The sequence below is a fragment of the Aquarana catesbeiana genome, linkage group LG08 (genome assembly GCF_042186555.1).
Source record: "Aquarana catesbeiana isolate 2022-GZ linkage group LG08, ASM4218655v1, whole genome shotgun sequence".
Lineage (NCBI taxonomy): Eukaryota > Metazoa > Chordata > Amphibia > Anura > Ranidae > Aquarana > Aquarana catesbeiana.
The window spans coordinates 104,374,935-104,387,215 of NC_133331.1; the positions used below are offsets into that span (position 1 = coordinate 104,374,935).

Genomic DNA, 12,281 nt, shown 5'->3' on the forward strand with positions numbered 1-12,281 from the left:
AGTCTCCGACAGTCTCCTGTATTATGTCGGCAGTCTCCGACAGTCTCCTGTATTATGTCGGCAGTCTCCGACAGTCTCCTGTATTATGTCGGCAGTCTCCTGTATTATGTCGGCAGTCTCCGACAGTCTCCTGTATTATGTCGGCAGTCTCCTGTATTATGTCGGCAGTCTCCGACAGTCTCCTGTATTATGTCGGCAGTCTCTGACAGCGACAGTCTCCTGTATTATGTCGGCAGTCTCTGACAGTCTCCTGTGTTATGTCGGCAGGCTCTGACAGTCTCCTGTGTTATGTCGGCAGTCTCTGACAGTCTCCTGTGTTATGTCGGCAGGCTCTGACAGTCTCCTGTATTATGTCGGCAGGCTCTGACAGTCTCCTGTATTATGTCGGCAGGCTCTGACAGTCTCCTGTATTATGTCGGCAGTCTCTGACAGTCTCCTGTATTATGTCGGCAGTCTCCGACAGTCTCCTGTATTATGTCGGCAGTCTCCTGTATTATGTCGGCAGTCTCCTGTATTATGTCGGCAGTCTCCGACAGTCTCCTGTATTATGTCGGCAGTCTCCTGTATTATGTCGGCAGTCTCCTGTATTATGTCGGCAGTCTCTGACAGCGACAGTCTCCTTTATTATGTCGGCAGGCTCTGACAGTCTCCTGTATTATGTCGGCAGGCTCTGACAGTCTCCTGTATTATGTCGGCAGTCTCTGACAGTCTCCTGTGTTATGTCGGCAGGCTCTGACAGTCTCCTGTGTTATGTCGGCAGGCTCTGACAGTCTCCTGTGTTATGTCGGCAGGCTCTGACAGTCTCCTGTATTATGTCGGCAGTCTCTGACAGTCTCCTGTGTTATGTCGGCAGGCTCTGACAGTCTCCTGTGTTATGTCGGCAGGCTCTGACAGTCTCCTGTGTTATGTCGGCAGGCTCTGACAGTCTCCTGTATTATGTCGGCAGTCTCTGACAGTCTCCTGTTATGTCGGCAGGCTCTGACAGTCTCCTGCAGTAAGGATGAGCTCCGGCATGTTCGCACAGCCCACATGCAGATCCCGCCAGGAGGTCGACACGGCGCTGCGCTAATCACAGGCAGTGAGACATTTCCCGATCCCTGCAGCCACGCATTGGGTAAATGTCTCACTGCCTGTGATTAGCGCAGCGCCGTGTCGACTGCCTGGCAGGCGCTGCGCGTGGGCTGTGCGAACACTCCGAAGCTCATCCTTAGTCTGCAGTAAGGATGAGCTCAGGGGTGTTCACAACCAGGAAGTCGGCACTGTGGAGCGCTTATCACAAGCAGCAAGATATTTTCCCGATCATCGGGAAATGTCTCGCTGCCCGTGATTTAGTGCTGTGCAGCACCGACTTCCTGGCGGGCTCTGCGCGTGCGGCTGCGAAATGCGCCTGAGCTCATCCTTAGTCTGCAGTCTCCTGTATTATGTCTGCAGTCTATGACAGTTCCTGCGGTATGTCTGCAGTCTCTCCGACATGATGTCTGCAGTCTCTCCTGCATGATGTCTGCAGTCTCTGACAGTCTCCTGCATGATGTCTGCAGTCTCCTACACACACTACAATCTGATTGTACAATCTCGTTAAAATGTAGCAGAGCTGTCAGATGAGGATACAGCTAAACAATCCATACAGTGTGTAAGTCCGATCACAGAGGATCTGAAGGAGATTGTGCGGTGTGCATGGAGGATGTAGGGATCGGACGGATGGGGGATTGGTGTCTTTGTGTGTCTGCCCTCCCTCCTCCTCCTCCTGTATACAGATGAGTCATGTGACCCGCTGTGGAAGTGACTCGCTCAGCACCTGTGACGGCACATTAGCTGCAGACAGGCCCCGCCCTCCCTGAGCTCGCCCTGGGCTGAGCATCCTCCTCCTCCTTCCCCCCTCCTTTCCTCCTCCCCCCTCCAGCCTCGGCTCCGCCTCCTCCACCCCGAGATCCGCCATCCTTCCTCGGCAACACTCAGCACTGCGACTCCCTGGGAAGCCCCGGCGATGCCTGCGGGGAGGATCCCACCTCCTCCCCTCGTTCACTAGGAGGCCTGCGGCCGTCTCCCCCCTCTCCGCTCCCTCTTCTCCCCCAGCTGGCCGCCTTATGTAAGCGACCTCCCGGTTATCATGACCCAGATCTGGCCGCTCATCCCCTCCTCTTCTCGGTGACAAAAGCTGCTGTTCCGCCGCCCCGTGCCGGCTCTGGAGGAGGCTGCCCATCCCTGGACGGGGCCCGGTGACATCGGCTGTCTGCAGTCCGGATCAGGTAGACGGTTCATTCATCTGTGTGGATGATGGAGGTCATCGATCGGTGTACCGGGGGAGATCATCCGACCCGGGGGACCCCCCATCAGTCTGAGGACTAAACCTGACATTGGATGTGGGGGGGAGGGGGGCGCCCACCCCGGGGGTACCGGCGTACTGTGCATGTGACCGGGGCTGGGGACTACATGGAGGAGACATGGTGACCGCTGTCATGGAAGCCCAGGGGCCCTCATCTACCCTCCTGTACCGGGGGATGTGGGGCTTGTCTCTACATATCACCATGGTGGGGGGGGGGGGGGGAGAGCCTAGACTGGGGACTTCACCCAAAGATCCCATGGCAGGTGAGGAAGAAGACATGGTGACCAGTGTTATGGGTGGGGGGCAGACTGAGCATCCCAGGGGTCCTGATCTACCTCCTGTGCCAGGATATATGGGGCTTGTCTGTACATATCACCATGGTGGGGGGGGGGGGGGGGGAGAGCCTAGACTGGGGACTTCACCCAAAGATACCATGGCAGGTGAGGAAGAAGACATGGTGACCAGTGTTATGGGTGGGGGGCAGACTGAGCATCCCAGGGGTCCTGATCTACCTCCTGTGCCAGGATATATGGGGCTTGTCTGTACATATCACCATGGTGGGGGGGGGGGGGGAGAGCCTAGACTGGGGACTTCACCCAAAGATACCATGGCAGGTGAGGAAGAAGACATGGTGACCAGTGTTATGGGTGGGGGGCAGACTGAGCATCCCAGGGGTCCTGATCTACCTCCTGTGCCAGGATATATGGGGCTTGTCTGTACATATCACCATGAGGGGGAGGCAGGCAAGACTGAGGACTTTACCCATAGATCCCATGGCAGGTGAAGAAGATATGGCGACCACTGTCATGTGAAGGGCAGACCGATGAGCCCAGGGGTCCCATTGTATTATTAGTACCAGGTGTTTAGGTTCTGGTCATCAGCCTTTACTATACATGTGACTTTAGGTGGTCAGTCTGGGCTGAGGACTTCATCCATATCTATAACACGAAGAAGACACGGTGACCACTGTCATGTGAGGGGCAGACTGAGCATCCCAGGTGCCCTATTGTATCCTTAGTACCAGGTGTTATGGTTTTTCTCATCAGCCTTACTATACATGTGACTGAGTCATCAGCCTAGGCTGAGGACTTCTCCCATAGCTTACCATGGTTATAACATGAAGAAGATATGGCGGTCAGTCACTGTCATATGATGGGCAGGCTGGTCAACCCAGGTATCCTGATTTACCTCCAGTACCAGTTTATGCAGTTGTCTAGTCTGTGCATGTGACCATGGGTTAGCCTAGGCTGATGACTTCACCCATTGATTTCACTGGCAAGCTGAGTAGACAAGGCGGCCACTGTTATGTGAAGGGCATACTGGTAAGCCCAGAAGCCCTGTTTCAGATTTAGTACTGGGTTATTTTGGTGCTTACAATAAGCTTTACTATGTATGTGGCTTAGACTGGACTGGGTGCTTCACCCATAGCTTCTATGGGCAAGCGCAGTAGACATGGGGGCCACTATAACGTGCAGGTTAGATTGGTCAGCCCGATTTCCCGGTTGTACCTCCAGCACTGGCTTCTATGGTGCTTGCAATGGTCAAGTCTCTGCATGTGACTGTGGCTTAGCCTAGACCAGGGATATGCAATTAGCGGACCTCCAGCTGTTGCAAACTACAAATCCCATCATGCCTCTGGGTGTCATGCTTGTGGCTGTCAGAGTCTTGCTATGCCTCATGGGACTTGGAGTTCTGCAACAGCTGGAGGTCTGCTAATTGCATATCCCTGGCCTAGACTGCTGACTTAAACCATAGCTTCTTTTGGAAAGTTGAGAAGATGGGGTAGCCACTGCCATATAAAGGGAAGACCAAGCAGCCCATGTTGCCTTGTTGTACCTCTGACACAGATTAATATAGGCCTTGCAATCATCTTGTCTATGCATGTGACACTTGGTTAGCCTGGGCTGATGACTTCACACATAGCTTACATTGGCAAATGGGGAAGACCTGATAGTCACTGCCATGTAGGGGTAGGTTGGGTAACCTAGGTGTCCTGTTGTAGCTTTGGTACTGGTTACTCAGCTAGTCTGTGAATGCGACACTGGGTTAGTCTAGGCTGATAAGGTCACCTGTGGCTTATGGTGGCTAGTGGAGAAGCTATAATGGCCACTGTCATGTTATGTAGAAAAGTCATGATGGCCACTGCCAGGGGAAAGGATAACTATTCAGCCCAGTTGTACGTCCAGTACTGGGTTATAGGGTGCTTGCAGTCAGTTTGTCTGGGCATGTAACTCCTGGGATAGCCTAGGCTGAGGTCACCACTAGCTTATAGTCCAGCTGGAGAGGACAAGATGGCTACTACAGTGGGAGGGGAAAACTAATTAGCCTAGGTGTCCTGTTGAACCTCTGGTACTGGTTTAAATGGTTCTATAAGTCATTTTGACTGTGTATGTGACTTTGGGTTTGGGTTACCCTGGGCTGATGATTTCACCCATCGCTTACAACAGCTTTCAAATGTTTAATAAGAGAAGACACGATGGCCATTGTCATGGGAAGGGGCAGAATGGTCATCCCAGGGTCCCTGTTGTAGCTTTGACATGGGGTTATATTCCTGCAATCTGCTTTTCTATGCATGTGACCATGCGTTAGCCTAGTTTAATGATTTCACCCATAGCATGCGTTGGTGGTAAGGGTTAACATGGTGGGCACTGCTGTGTGAAGAACAGACTGATTAGCCCAGGTGCCCTGATGTTTCTCTGTTACTGGTAAAATGGTGATTGCAGTCAGCTAGTTGGTACATATGGCTGTCGGTTAGTCTAGTCTTATAAGTTTGCTCATATCTTAGCAACCGGAGAAGACACGATGGCCACCGCTATGTGAAGGGCAGACTAATCAGTCCGAGTGCCCAGTTGTACCATTTGGTATCTGGTTATGTAGCATTTGCAATTGTGTTGTCTGTGCAAGTGACTTCATGGTTAAACTAAGCAGATGCATTCACCCATAGGTTATTAGTGGCAAGTGCAGAAGACATGTTGACCCTTGCCAAGTGCCCTGTTGTACCTCTGGTGCCAGTAGGTGTGTGACAATGTCTGTAGCAGGATGTTGGTTTCAAATTGGAAAGGAGAGCACATTTCAGCCCTAAGCTGCATTTCCTGTGCCATATAAAACATTGCTTGCATCACTGAGTGCTTCTACTGTTGCTCATCTTTCTTGTCTTTCACTGAGATCTGCCCTGTGTGTTCTTGCATATGTCTGTAATGATGTACTGGAGGAACAGGCAGGATGAATCACTGTTTTATTTTCTTCTGCAGGTAGCAGAATAGCTTGAAGTTGGGAGTTTGTTTTGTGTCTATTTGAGTGGAAAGTGGGAGTAGAAGTGGTATAAGATGTCACCACACCTTGGAGTAGCATTGGTCTGAGTGATGACTACCAGTGACCTTGTGTGTCAGTCCAGACAGAGTTCAAGCTCATCATAGATGTGTCATTGTAAACCCATAAACTCTTAACTGTTTGCAGATGAGAATTATAGCTGACAGTGGCAATAATTGTCACCGTATTTTATTGACTCGAAAAAGAAACAGTTTAGTGTGATTGCAGTATTAGGCTAGAAAGAACTTGTAGCCATACAAATACACATTTGCACCAAGTGGTAGTTATAATTGTTCTATGTATTATGCCCAATTCATTTTATTTAGAGATTATTTGACTTGTGACTTGGAAGGTTGGCATTTTTGTTTTCTGACCTTCATTTTATGTGTGTTCAGATGAATGTGAAGATGACCCAACAAGTACAAAAGAGTAGATGTGCATGCTCGGTGGACTAAGAATTGTTCTCTCCTGAATGGGCAGATCTCAGCATTTGTCTGGTGCTGGATCAGGTGTTAGAAAAGTGAAAAATAGGCAGTTCTTTCTTCAGTTGTTCACTCCCTGCTTGGAGAAGGAATTTGAGGTGCTCCAATAATCACAAAAGCAACCACATATATTGGTAGATTGATAGTAAGAAGAGGTGCTCACAGGTCTTGAGTATAGGAGCAAATGTGTCAACTACATGGTCCCCAAAGTGACTGACATTCTAGGGCTCATTTTTAAGTGCAGCTTTTGTGTGTTTGATTGGAGGCATACTAAATTTGGTATTTCAAATACTTGCATAAAGGGCTCAATGCCCCAACACACGTTAGCTTTGAGTAAATTTTAGCAAACTGTTAAAGTTAAATACACTGCTCAAAAAAAATAAAGGAACAGTTTGGAAACACATCAGATCTCGATGAGAAAAAATATGCTGGATAACTATACTGACATGAACTGGGTAATGTGTTGGGAACGAAAGGATGCCACGTCGTTTGATGGAAATGAAAATTATCAACCTACAGAGGGCTCAATTCAAAGACGCCCCGGAAATCAAAGTGAAAAAATTATGCAGCAGGCTAGTCAATTTTGCTGAAATTTCATGGCAGCAACTCAAAATGGTACTCAGTAGTTTGTATGGCCCCCACGTGCTTGTATGCATGCCTGACAACATCGGGGCATGCTCTTAATGAGATGACGGATGGTGTCCTGGGGTATTTCCTCCCAGATCTGGACCAAGGCACCTCTGAGCTCCTGAACAGACTGAGGTGCAACCTGGCGGCGTCGGATGGACCAAAACATAATGTCCCAGAGGTGTTCTATTGGATTTAGGTCAGGCGAGGGTGGGGGTCATTCAGTGGTATTCCTTCATCCTCCAGGAACTGGCTGCATACTCTCACCACATGAGGCCGGGCATTGTCTTGCACCTAGAGGAACCCAGGACCCACTGCACCAGCGTAGGGTCTGACAATGGGTCCAAGGATTTCATTCCGATACCTAATGGCAGTCAGGGTGCCATTGTCTAGCCTGTAGAGGTCTGTGCATCCCTCCATGAATATGATTCCCCGCCAAACCAGTCATGCTGAACAACATTACAGGCAGCATAACGTTCTCCACGGCTTCTCCAGACCCTTTCACGTCTGACACACGTGCTCAGGGTGAATCTGCTCTCATCTGTGAAAAGCACAGGGCGCCAGTGCCAATCGAGCTCCATGGTGCTGGGCAGTGAGCACAGGGCCCACTAGAGGACGGTTGGTTCTCATGCCACCCTCATGAAGTCTGTTTCTGATTGTTTGGTCAGAGACATTCACACCAGTGGCCTGCTGGAGGTCTTTTTGTAGGGCTCTGGTTGGGTGCTTATCCTGTTCCTCCTTGCATAAAGGAGCAGATACCGGTCCTGCTGATGGGTTAAGGCTCTTCTTCAGTCTTGTCCAGCTCTCCTAGAGTAACTGCTGGTCTCCTAGAATTTCCTCCATGCTCTTGAGACTGTGCTGGGAACACAGCAAACCACCTGGCAATGGCACGTATTGATATGCCATCCTGGAGGAATTGGACTGCCTGTGCAACCTCTATGGGGTCCTTTAATTTTTTTGAGTGGTGTATGTGGTTGTCATGAGCTAAACTGGCCTACAATACAAGCAGTGGATGCTACCACTTGCCTGGGATTTGGGTTGGAATTTGGTGGTGTTTGATTAGCTGTTCAGTTCCCCCTGAGTTGTGGGTGCCATTCAGGAGGATGAGAACTTCAGTATTCATCAGCATTGATGCTGCAGACCTTATTGATTTTAGATGCTTTGCACAGTTTCCTTAGCAGCAATGTGTATTAAGCCATTAGGCTCAGCTCATTCGTTCTCCCCCAGTATCAGCAATCACCTGTCAAAGACTTTTTGTGAGCTATGTTTGTGGCCTTAGTATAACACTTTACCATGTCTGCATGGTGAAGTTTTTTTTCATGTACCTTATGATCCTATATCAGAGCACTAGGGAAATGATAGGATGACCATGCATTTTTTGACCGGCCACCAGGAGCTTTCCTCGAAGGGCAAGGTGGTCTGATCTGCTACAGAATAAGTCACCAATGTGTTGGCTAAATGTGACAGATGTAGTATTCCAGAAGGGTGATGACTGTGCACTGGGTAATTCCATTTGGTTATTTTAGAACTATGTAGACAGCCCTATCATGACTGCATCTCTTATCTTCTCTGGATAATATCCAGAAAGGTACTCATCAGGTGGGAATTTGATCAGCAGTCAATGCAAGATTAACAGAGATGTTCTCTTCTCTGTAGATCAGGGGTCTCCAAACTTTCTAAAGAAAGGGCCAGTTTACTGTGCTTCAGACTTTGGGGGGGGGGGGCAGACTGTGCCCAGTGGGAGTAAACATTGACCGATCTTTGGTATCAGTGGGAGGAATAGTGGCCCATTGTTGGTGTCAGTGGAAGGAATAGTGCCTAAAGGGCCAAATAAGGGCAATCAAAGGGCCGCATTTGGCGACCACTGCTGTAGATAATCTGCATGAGTATATGCATGTTTACATTTTGTAAACTAAAGCCGGCCATGGATAAAAATGTTGCCGGTTCAGGAGGGACTGGCTGAATTTCAATCAATCTATGGCTAGGCTGGTTGTACAAAGGTCAATATCTTGAATTAATTCTTTACAACCAGCCTGTTGAAAAATGTTTGCTCAATCAGTGTTGCCAGCTATAGCCAGCGGTGCTGATGTGTATTCTGATGGCGGGGAAACCTTCCTGCTGTCAGAATACAATAGCTCTGTGGGAAGGCTTCCCCCATCCACATCGAGTGTGTGGATGGGGGAACCGATTCATTTTCTTTCGTTGATCGAAAGGAAGCAAATCATATATGACTTGCCTTAGTCAAGAAATGGCTCAAAGGTTAAAGTTCACCTTTCCAGAAAAAAAATAAATGCACATATTTTAGCAGGAGCCCGGACCTGTGATCAGTGGATAAGGGCTGCCATATCAGGCTTCTGCAGACAAGCCCTGCAACTTTCTTTCCGTACCTTCATTCTGGCTGTCTGTTTAAAAGCTTCAGGGCTTGTGAGTGAACTACAAGAGTGCTCGTCAATGCTCTCACAGTTCATTCTTAACTACAAGCCGTCAGCCATTGTGCAAATGGTTCTTGTTCATTCAGTCACAGGAAACTGCAACTGAATGATGTGGCTGTGTGGGCGGAGTTCTACATGTTCTTGCTCTTTTTAGTGCGGGGAGATGATTAACTGCCCGTTGTCACACGGGGGGAATTGGGGGAACTGGCAGCATCCGCCTGCAACACCTACATGTTCAACTGTAAATACATCTAGAACGTATAACCTGTTCCAAAAGGTGAACTTATCCTTTATTTTATCTTAAGCATTGCAGAATAATGAAAATACCAAATATCTAAGGCTTTCTGTACTTGTCACACAAATACCTTGGTTTCCACCTCCCTTCTTCGTGATTTGCAAATTGACACTGTTTTGTAAACCCCCCACACCCACAAAAAAAAGGTGTTTGGCGAGATTTTATTTCATTAACATTTTTATATTAAAGATATCCTCATTACTTTATTTCCTACTAAAACCATGACATCTAGAGCTGACAAATAAGCAATGGTACTATGTGAAGGGAAAACTGAGAGTTGGACATTGTGTTTAATAATTTAGCATTGCATGAGCTGCTCTACTATTAGTGTTCCAGACAGCTGAGGCTGCAAGCATATTTACTGCAAAATGAGATTATTATCCAAGTGAAGTGCTCATTAGGAGTTTTACCTCTGGGAGAGGAAAAAAAAAACAATGAATTAAAAAAAAAAAAAAAAGGAACCAGTCGAGTGGACTTATTTGTACAAAAACATGATTGTCTTCCAAGAGTCTTGGCAGTTGTGTATAGAATGGGTTTCTGTGTAACTTGACTGTAATGTCCTATTCCAGTTATTTGAGAAGGCTTCAGTTTTCCTGCAAGTATGAAAAAGTGATCTAGCATAGAGTACTGTAAGTCACATACAATGTTCTTCCATCTTAAAAGCAAAGAACAGTTGTATGCATCCACTACAGCAGGGGTCCCCAACCCCCCGGCCATGGACCTGTGGCGGCCCGTGCTTTGTTTGCTGCTGGGCCACGCAGACTGCATTAAAGGAGGTGCGGTGGGAGAGCAGAGAGATGACATCATCACCTCTCACCGCCCGCCCTGCATCACCTCTGTTGCGTCTGCCTTCTCACATCTCATAAGACAGAACTCAATCCTATGGGATGTGGGAAGGCAGACTTGACATTGTTGATTACAGTGTAAGGCTAACTGCATGTGCTGGTTTCCCTGCGTCTGAATGCTGGATTCGGTAGTGCTGGGAAGAAGCTGAAAGTTGTAAATCCTAAACTGCAATCAGAAAACCCACACAATTACAAGTTCTTAAAAAGTGACAAGCTGCATCTTGTGGCTGTGATGGCAGGCTAGATTGAAAAGCTGCATCATGTGGCAGGCTTTAGTGGCTCGTGTGTGTATATTTAGACACTTGGATCCCTTTCACACTGGAGACGTTTTTTAGGCGCTTTAGCACTAAAAATAGCGCCTGAAAAAAGCCTCATCTGCAATCCCTGGCAGGACGTAAAGAAAAAAGTCCTGGAAGCAGCTGATTTGAGGTGCTTAAGGAGCAGTGTATACACTGCTCCTAAAGCGCCCCTGCCCATTGAAAACAATAGGCAGCGGCGCTTTTCGGGCGCTTTTAACCCTTTATTTTGCCTCTAGCAGGGGTTAAAAGCGCCTCTAAAACTAGCGGTGCATTACCGCCGACGCCCCCATGCTGGCATTGTGAAGGGGACCTTTTAAGGAGCCAGGAAATGGCTCCCCAACAATATAAAGGATTCAAACACATTTGGCTCCAGTAGTAGTTTTTTTTTTTTTTTTTTTTCAATCCGCTTCCTCCCTCTTGGTAGTAGTCTAGCCCTTTCCTGAGCAGTTTTTGATAGTCTAGCATTCACATTTGTTTTTTGGCTGGTATACACAGCCATTTTCTGTCTAAAGTTTGGTTGTTTGTTTAGGAGTGACTAGCTACAGTATGTGTTGTGTGATGTTCACTTGTCCAGAGCACCTGTAGCATTAAACAGTTGAGCAATGTGGTGTAAGGCCCTTTTCACACGGGCGCCTCCGCTAAGCGGGATCCGCTTGCTCATCGGGGGGATCTCTCTGCGGATGACAGGTCCACTCCGCTGTGCAGAGCGGACATAGTCCCGCTCTCTTCTATGGTGCAATCTGATGAAAACAGACCGCCTGTCTGTTCCCATCCGATCCGCTGACATCCACCGCTCCATAGAGGAGATTGGCAGGTCCGCCTGAAAAACTGACAGTCGGGCCTGATTGAAAACCCAGTGTGAAAGGGGCCTTAGGATCCTAGGACATATGGGTTGATTTACTAAAACTGGAGAGTGCAAATTCTGGTGCAGCTCTGCATAGAAACCAATCGGCTTCCAGTTTTTTTGTCAAAACTGAACAAGCTAAAGTTGGAAGCTGATTGGCTACCATGCACAGCTGCACCAGATTTTGCACTCTCCAGTTTTCGTAAATCAACCCTATTGTACAGGTTTGTTGGTCACAGACGGATTTTGCCACTTGCCCAGTAATCCGATTGACTTCGATCATGTTGTCTGCACTTAGTTTAAGTGATATAATTGCTTCTACTTGAACTCCTAGGTCCAGGTTACAAGTGAGTTGACGATAATTTGCACACGTGTTAGCCAAAAAAGGGCCAATTGGCTGTATGTTTATCATTTAATAAATACCTTTACAAAGCCGAGTCAGCATTCTGTAAAATCTTGCGAGTTACCTTTTACAACCAATGGTCTATATTACATAAGTGTTGTTGACCTTTGGGTCCAAAGCTAGCTAAACTTCAGATTTATAATGTGTACATTTTAATTCACATATTTAAATATGGAAGACATTTTTTTTTTTTCTTCATTTACTAAACCTCTATTTTGACTCAAGACAACTCTTAGTACACTAGAAACATTTTTGAGGTAAAATTCTTGTAGTTGTCGTCAGCCATTATAATAGAGGGAATACGAGGACATTTCCTACACGAAGGAAGTAAAGCAAGTTTTTCTGGTATTTAAAAACGTAACCTCATGGTTGCTAGGTGCGTTTATGTATTTTGTTTTACAGTAAGGAATCAGTTGTGGGCA

The 12,281-nt window shown here is 47.6% G+C and overlaps 1 protein-coding gene across 2 annotated transcripts in view; it reads left to right on the forward strand.

The window, feature by feature from the left end:
* JMJD1C (jumonji domain containing 1C) overlaps positions 1–12,281 on the forward strand; it is a 447,345-nt gene that overhangs the window by 275,810 nt on the left and 159,254 nt on the right. The window contains exon 1 of one of the 2 annotated variants that reach the window (XM_073596251.1): positions 2,115–2,246. The exons of the other annotated variant lie outside the window; for it this stretch is intronic. The gene's annotated coding sequence lies outside the window, so the exon portion shown is untranslated. Of the gene's footprint in view, positions 1–2,114; positions 2,247–12,281 lie in introns of those variants that run through there. 2 annotated transcript variants of the gene reach the window in all.